Genomic DNA, 8,294 nt, shown 5'->3' on the forward strand with positions numbered 1-8,294 from the left:
ACTTGAATAATACTGCTAGCTATGTTATCTGTATTTTACCTGTTTTACAAGATTGTTGTTTCTTGCATTACCAAATGTGCGACTGAGCCACCGACAAAAATATATAGTTCTGTGTGAGATCAATGATTGTACTAGTGTAGCTCTAGATATGGGAAGATACAACAAGAGGGAATTTTTCCTGGACCATAATACATTAGTAAGACAGGTGGTCTAGAGTCTTTAGTTATTGCTTATAAGACCTAGTCCAGTAACAGCACATTGAATGACCTCTCAGCGAAGTCTTCGCCAGACCTAGGAATGAGCCTTCCTAGCACTGCGGGACGAATTGGTCATGAAATGCCTCCCAAAGCATGGTCAGATTTATGACTGCAAGGGGGCCCTGTCAACTACAATTGGCCCTTGCCATCTACCTCTACCAGGGTTAAACCATGTGCTCTGCAGCTGCTGACTTTCAACACCCCCCGAAAGGAGCTCAGGGTGGAGAGCAGAAATGAGGCGCTCTGTGCTCTGGGAAAAACTGGCAGAACAGGTCTTCAGAGAGTTAAATATTTTCAGGAGCCGATTTTATGAGCCCAGTTCTTGTATTTCCTCATATCTAGAAAAGCACTAAAATCCTTCATGGTGACGACTGCTCCTCGTGACTGGCAGAAACCTGCTGCAAAAAAGTATGTGCTCGATTGCAACTCCCCCTTCACCAAAATCACATCAATCCTGACCTTCCCCGCTACCTCTCTGGAGCAGTTTCTCAGAGCTCTCTGAAGTGCTGTCTCCCGGGCTGCAGTCCTCGTTTTGCCCCAAATAAAATTGAACTCACAACTCTCACGTTGTGCATTTTTTTTTAAGTCGACAAAGTTAGAAAGCAAAACCCAAAGAACAGGCTGGAGACTGGCTTCTTGCCTCTCCATTGCCACCTGACGGCCGCTCTGTGAACTACAGCCCCAGCAGCGCGGCTCCTGACAAGGCGGCTGAGCGTCAGGGAAGCAGGTTCACCAGGACTTTCAGGAGAAGAAAAGTCCAGCCAATCAGCCAAGCCCTTTCCGCGTCCAAAACCCACGCCCGGGACTCACAGGACGAAAAAGCGCTCAGAACCAGCAAGGACGCTAACGGCCTCTGAAGTGGGCTGGACCAGGTCACCAACCAGGCACCCCCATCTTCGGTGTCGTCTCTCACAGACGCCAGAACCCCAGCCCCAGAGTCACCTGCCTCCGAGGCTTCGCCTTCGCCGGGTCGACGCAGTCGCTGACTCACCTCAGGGCCAGGTGTGGAGCATATGACTCAAGCGGGCCAGTCAGGGCCGACGTTCCCTGATTGGTTCAGGGGTGGGCATGTGACTAAGCCTGGCCAATCAGAGCAAGCCTTGAGACTATCCCTGAGCATGCTGGGGCAAAGGCTGCTGCACGGAAGCAGCAGCCTCGGGAGCTGGTAGTTGGCGCGCGGAGCATGTTCTGCAAAGGGAAGCAGCCCCGAGGAGCAGCAGTGAAGTGATGGAACCAGAGCAATGGGGCCTGGCCGCATGATTTGATCCCTGGGTCCAAGCCTTCCTGACACGGCACTATTTGGTTCTGTGGAAAAGTTTCTTTTTTTTTTTTCTGTGCCTGAAGGAAGGCAACAGAAAGAGTCTAATGGCACGTGCTTCCAGAAGAATAAGTACTTGGATTGGAGGGAGCGATGGAGCTGATCCGGTAGTCAGGAGATAGGGGCGGGGTGCTGTGTGAAAGGGGGGAGATCTGTATGATGACTTGAGATCAGGGAGCTTTAAACAGGCAGAATCAACTCACCAGTAAACCACACAGGAAATGAAGGCAGGAGGTGAACACCTCCATTTTAAATTTTATTTCCTTTGATTTCCTGTAATAAAAATTTTCAACCACTGAAGCACTGGAAGAATAGTTTGATTAACTCATTACCTAGATTCAGCAAGTGTCAGCCTTTTGTCACATTTACGTTAACTTTTTTGTTCAACTACTTCAAAAGAAGGCGCAGACATCATGACTAGAGGGAGAACTTTCACAGCTACCTGTGAATCCCTCCTCCAGCCTCAAGAATTGACTTGTGGTCTGCACTTAGATGAGGTTCCTGCAGGACCTGGGTGTGCTCTTAAACTGACCGAAGGCCACCCTTCGGCTTGCTGTCCTTAGCTATCCTGGCACAACTTGAAATATATGGGCTGTAGCTCTGCTGGAGATTGCAAGTGGCCTCTTACCTTCACAGGCCCACGGGACCAGCCCCATGGGACCAGTGGCTCCTCTGCTGAAATCCCCTGGGACTAGAACCTGCCCCATATGCAGGGATCAGGGAGATGGAGAGCTGTATGAAGTACTGCTGTGCTTCCTGTTTCACATCCTTTCTAAGTCAGCTAGGTGCTGTGTGAGCATTGTATAGTGTGACTTTGATTGTCCGGCCTAAACCAAACCCACTGCTGAGATCTCGCGTGAGTTTCACCTCTAAGTACTTACGCATGTGTCTCTTAAACATAAGGATATCCTACACAGCGAAAGAGGCATTATCACATGCAAGAAAATTTTAAATTCTATAACGCCACCTCACATCCAGTCTATTTTCAAGTTTCCTCAACTGTCCCCAAAGTATTCATTATAGCTGCTGTTTAAAAGTAAGGATCCGGGCTTCCCCGGTGGCGCAGTGGTTGAGAGTCCGCCTGCCGATGCAGGGGACACGGGTTCGTGCCCCGGTCCGGGAAGATCCCACATGCCGCGGAGCGGCTGGGCCCGTGAGCCATGGCCGCTGAGCCTGCGCGTCCGGAGCCTGTGCTCCGCAACGGGAGAGGCCACAGCAGTGAGAGGCCCGCGTACCGCAAAAAAAAAAAAAAAAAGGATCCAATGGAAGATTGTTGGCAAAGATTCTCTCCTTGACCAAATTTCACTCCGGCTCCTCTGAGTCCAACTTGGCCCCGTCCTTGGGCATGTCCTCCACGAGCCCAGTTTTAGCAAGAATCCTGCTAAGTCAGTTTGGCCACAATTTCCCGCCTTGATATCTAATCATCCTGGATATCTGACCAAACCCCTCATCCTCCACTGCCCCCAAGTGATGACGGATCACCCTGGCCTGCCTTCAGCAAAAATCTTGTTTAGCCAGAATCCCCCCTTATCCCTGATGTTTCCTTAATAATTTTCCATTCACTGACCCCCACCTTTGTTGCATTCCCATGTTTCCTCCTTGTATTCAGAGTTGAGCCCGGTCTTATCATGAGGCCCCTTTTCCCCTGTCGACTTAAAGAAATTGCACAACGTGAGAGTTGTGAGTTCAGTTTTATTTGGGGCAAAATGAGGGCTGCAGCCCGGGAGACAGCATTTCAGAGAGCTCTGAGAAACTGCTCCAAAGAGGCAGCAGGGAAGGTCAGGATATATGTGATTTGGGCAAAGGGGGGAGTACATGCAATCGAGCACATATTTTTTTGCAGCAGGTTTCTGCTAGTCACGAGGAGCAGTCGTCACCATGAAGGATTTTAGTGCTTTTCTAGATATGAGGAGATACAAGAACTGGGCTCATAAAATCGGCTCCTGAAAATATTTAACTCTCTGAAGACCTGTTCTGCCAGTTTTTCCCAGAGCACAGAGGACCTCATTTCAGCTCTCCACCCTGAACTCCTTTGGGGGGCGGGGGGTGTTGCAAGTCAGCAGCTGCAGAGCACATGGTTTAATCCTTGTAGATTACCGATGGCAAGCGCCAGTGGCGAGTGCCAATTGTAGTTGACACCCCCTATTGCAATAGTTAAGTAAAACCTGCTTTTACCACTTTAACTACTGGCAGGCTCTGGATTTCTTTGACGTTGTGAGACTGGAGAGTTTTATGGACCAAACCCTAAAGCGGTGTAAATTACCTGTGCTCACATTCCATTGTCCAGAACACTGTCACACGGTCCCACTAGAAGGAAACTGGGACAGGTAATTTATCTGCGTGAGGCATTGTTTTTACTGCAGGAAGAGCATATCACAGTGGTAAACGTTAATGGCTATTGCTGGTTGCTCTCCAAGCACCCATTTTCCCCTCCTACTATTACCCCAATTTTTGTATCCCGAGGGAAACTGACACCGCCTTTGAGTATGGCTGGCAGAGGGGACGTGAGTGCAGACTAGACCCCAAGGTTGGCAGGTGGAAGCCATTACAGGTACTTATGCAAATAAATGACATGGTGAAAATATATTTTTTAAAAAGGAACTCATCGAGATTCACGCATAAAATGCCCTTTCGCGACGTGGTTGCACGAGACCTAACAGACAAGACAGCTGTCTTGGGTGGGGTCTGCTTCACAGAGAGTTGCCTGTGGGGTTCTCTCTCAGAGGAAAGTGGTGGAGGATTGCGTTATTATTCGCAAGCATGCACTGCCGCTTTCTGCAGCAGACCTCTCCGGCCCTGCTCCGTTAACAGCACTCTGGGTCACCTGCCTTCCTCTGGCCGATGGATGCATTAAAGAAAAAATGATTCATCCTGCCCCCTGTTAAAGACTGGTAAGGCAGGCTTTATTCAAGAGGGGTCATGGGGATAAGTGGGGATTTGCAGTGGGGAAGAGGGATTGGGCTCGCCGTCGAGCACGACGAGGCAAAGTGGGAATTTATAACCTAGGAGCAGGGTGGAGTCCGTGGATGGAAAATTGATAAAAGGAAACAGGGGTAAGGGAGGATTCTGGCTAAACAAGATCTTTGCTGGAGAGAGGTCAGGGAGATTGCACATCACCTGGGGTTGGTGGAGGATGAAGAACTGGATTAGATATGGAGGGTGATCAGGTAACAGAGGGTGGGGGATTCTGGCTAAACGGACTTAGCAAGACTCTTGCTAAAATTGGACAACACAGAGATGAACACTGAAGTCTAAAAGTTGAAGGCTGGTTGAAAAAGAACTCAGAGGAGCCTGAGCGGAGTCTGGTCAAGGAGAGAATCTTTGTCAGATGCGAGCAAAAGTGACATGTGTCACTTCCCAGCAGAAGCTTTACTGGTTGATACATAACTAGCAACAGTTCTCTCTCTTTCCTCTGCTGCACCGGGGACCATGCCCCACATACGGGCTGCTCCTTCAGGCTGGGGCATCAAGTGTGGGTGATGTGGATTAGCGCTCCCAGGTGACCCACGATGGACTCATAGTATGTGAAAGGACTCTTTGTTGGTAGAAGCCTAGTGGTTTGGGGCTCATTTGTTACTGCAACAGAACCCAGCCTCTCCTGACCTACAGAGAAATCTTTATTTCCATTCCAGTGGTGCTTCCCAGACAGGACAGTCCTTCTGTCGGCAGCTCTGACCAGCTTCCTGAGGCTGAGAACTTGTTTCCCTGCAGCCTCTGCCTTGGCCCCAGTTCCAGCCTCGGCCATGAATGGGGCCCAGCTGCTCCCTCCCATGGGATCAGCCTGCAGTGATTTACAGGTGAAGGAGCCTCTGCAGGGTCCACACTCTCAGCTTCCAGGAAGAGCTCCCACTTTGGCAAGCTCTTTTGGCACCAAGTCCAGGACTTATGACTGTTTCAAGGGCCTTCATTTATATTTGACATCTAAAAATTCATTTTGTTACATCCAAAAATTTTTTTCAAAACCTGTAAAACCAAGATTAATAAATGTTTAATTAAATGCCTACAAAATATAACATTACAGTCAATTTCTTCATCATTAAATCTCATGTTCGTAAAACTTTCAGGACAGCAGAAAACATGTGGCTTAGATTTTCTCATTTTGCAAGAATTCCCCACAAAGTAAGATGAAAGATGACTGCTCAGAATCTACAGTGAATCATAAGTTGAGTGAACCACTTGTGCCAAATATTTTCAGAAGCAAAACCAGAAAAATCCTTTCAAATTTTATAACAAAGGATTATATTTTCTGTGGTATGTGGGTGCCTTTTTATATATTCAACAGGGGATATGGAGTGAGCCTCCAAAGGGAAAGCCTTTAAAGAGGGTCTTTTGTATGTTTATTTGTTTGTTGCTTTTTGTTTGTTTTTTCGGTTTACTGCAGCACTGTTCTTCGCAATGATGCGTTGCTGGGGCCTAATGTTCTCACGTGACAATATAAAACCAAAATTTCTCGTCACCTCTTAAAGAACTGAGAATTGTGTACAAAAATCTTACATAAATTAAAAGGATGAATAAATGTACAGGTGTAAATGCAAACCATTTTCTAACGCAAGGCTAGTAACAACCCACAGTGTACCGGCAGGAAGACATCAGGTAAGAAAGGAAAGCGTGTCCTAAGGCTTGGACCTCCCCAGACTTTATCAGGCCGGCAAGACAGAAATGACAGGTGGTTCAGGACTCTTGCCAGCCTCTAGAGAAATCCTGGAATAGGCAGTTCTGACATGTTAATACCCTGCACAGATCGGGAGATTCATAGTCTCACAGATTCTCATCCAGCCAACGATTTCTCTTCCATAAATATTTTCTCACCTCAGCCACGAAATGACAGAGCCGCCTGTAGCTAGGGGTTTAGATCAAAGTTATGCACAGGGTAGTAAACATACACCAAGGGAAGAATTGAATGAATACAAGGTCAAAATCAGCAGCGAGTTCTACAATCTCAGATAGAAACTTCAAGGACAATTTTCGAAGGTTTATTCCAGTTTCAGGAGGCTGGCACGACTTGTGTGCACTCGCCAGGGCAAATTTATACTTCTAAATGAACTCGCGCAGCAAGAAGCATTTGTGGTGGACGATGGAGAGGCCGGGTCCTGCTGGCTGAGGCCAGGGTGAAGCCTGATCCCCACCAAGTACTTGTGTTCGGGAGGAGTGAGCATCTTTTTTTTTTTTTTTTTTTGGCTGTGCCACATGGCATGTGGAACCAGGGATTGAACCCAGGCCCCCTGCATTGGGAGCGTAGGGTCTTAGCCACTGGACCGCCAGGGAAGTCCTGGGAGTGAGCATCTTGATCTTCATCCTGCTGGCAGCCAGGACCCTGATCTCCCTCTGCATCCTGTCCAGGATACTGGGGTACATGGTAGTCCCACCAGACAGCACCATTGAAGGCGGACAGGTCCTTCTGGATGTGGACGTTACCCTTGATGATGGAGAGGAAGGTGGTCTCGTGGATGCTACGGGACCCCAAACCCAGGATGGAGGGCTGGAAAAGCGCCTGTGGACACAGAACCCGCTCCTTGTTGATGGGGAGCACTTGACCGTCAGGTGGTTCACAGCTCTTCTCAGGGAGGAGGAGGATGTGGTGGCATCTCCTGCTCCAAGTCCAGTGCCACGTCGTAGAGCTGCTCCCTGACGTCACACGTGATTTCCCTCTCAGCCATGGTGGTGAAGCTGTAGCCAAGCAGCATGAGGTCCCAGCCAGCCAGGTCCAGACGCAGGAAGGCTGGGGCGGGGCATAAACCCACGGAGACGGGCACCATGTGGGTGACCCCCCCCCCCCCCGAGTCCACAACAATACCAGAGGTGCAGCTAGAGGCATCGCACAGGGACAGCACGGCCTGGATGGCCACTTATATGGCGTGTTGAATGTCTCGAACAGGATCTGGGTCATCTCACGGCTGGCCTTGCAGTTGTGGTGGCAGCCCCCTCGGCCAGCATCACCGGGTGGTCCTTGGGGGCCACTCCCAGCTCGCTGTAGAAGGTGTGGTACTAGGTGTCCCTTGTGTCCTCTCAGCTGCTGACGATGCTGTGCTCCACGGGGTACTTGAGGGTCAAGATGCCCCACCTGCCCTGGGCCTCTTCCCCCACCATAGCTATCCTTCTGCTCCACGTGCACCATGACACCCCGGTGTCGGGGACGACTGACCATGGACTGGAACACGGCTGGGGGCGCGTCATCCCCAGCAAAGCCAGCTTTGCACGTGCCAGAGTCGTTACGGATGACCAGTGGACGATCCTTCTTCCACTGCGGTGCGTGGAGAGTGGGCAGAAGGGCGAGAGGCGGGAGGCCACGCCAACGACCGCAAGGAGGTGGTGACGCTGCTAGTGGCCCTTTGTGGGATGCAGTCAGGTCCCTGCCCTGCCTGTGATGGAGATGGCTAGTACCTCCCCAACATCCCATCGTCCTTCATCCTTCATCCTAGCGGTCCTAGATAGTGGTTCCCAAAGTGTGACCGCTGCACAGCAGCATCATCATCCATGGGAACTTGTTAGAAACACAGTTTCTCAGATTCCACCACAGCCTTACTGAGTCAGAAGCTCTGGGGTTGGGCCCAGCACTCTGAGTTTTAACAATCCCTCCAGTTGATTAGGACATCCGCTCAAGTTTAAGAACCACTGCCACGGGACTTCCCTGGTGGTCCAGTGGCTAAGACTCCAGGCTCCCAGTGCAGGGGGCCCGGGTTCAATCCCTGGTCAGGGAACTAGATCCCACATGCCGCAAC

General features: G+C 50.0%; 1 protein-coding gene and 1 pseudogene across 2 annotated transcripts in view; both read right to left on the reverse strand.

Annotated features, from left to right (window-relative positions):
- The window catches only part of SHMT1 (serine hydroxymethyltransferase 1), a 59,852-nt gene extending 58,634 nt beyond the window's left edge, over positions 1 to 1,218 (reverse strand). Inside the window, exon 1 of one of the 2 annotated variants that reach the window (XM_029211368.1) lies at positions 1,200 to 1,218. The gene's annotated coding sequence lies outside the window, so the exon portion shown is untranslated. The other variant, XM_029211367.1, reaches the window with a different exon arrangement.
- Positions 1,219 to 5,583: 4,365 nt separating this feature from the next.
- LOC114889310 lies at positions 5,584 to 8,294 on the reverse strand (annotated as a pseudogene).

The sequence above is a fragment of the Monodon monoceros genome, unplaced genomic scaffold (genome assembly GCF_005190385.1).
Source record: "Monodon monoceros isolate NGI ecotype Baffin Bay Population unplaced genomic scaffold, NGI_Narwhal_1 Super_Scaffold_9, whole genome shotgun sequence".
Classification (NCBI taxonomy): Eukaryota; Metazoa; Chordata; class Mammalia; order Artiodactyla; family Monodontidae; genus Monodon; species Monodon monoceros.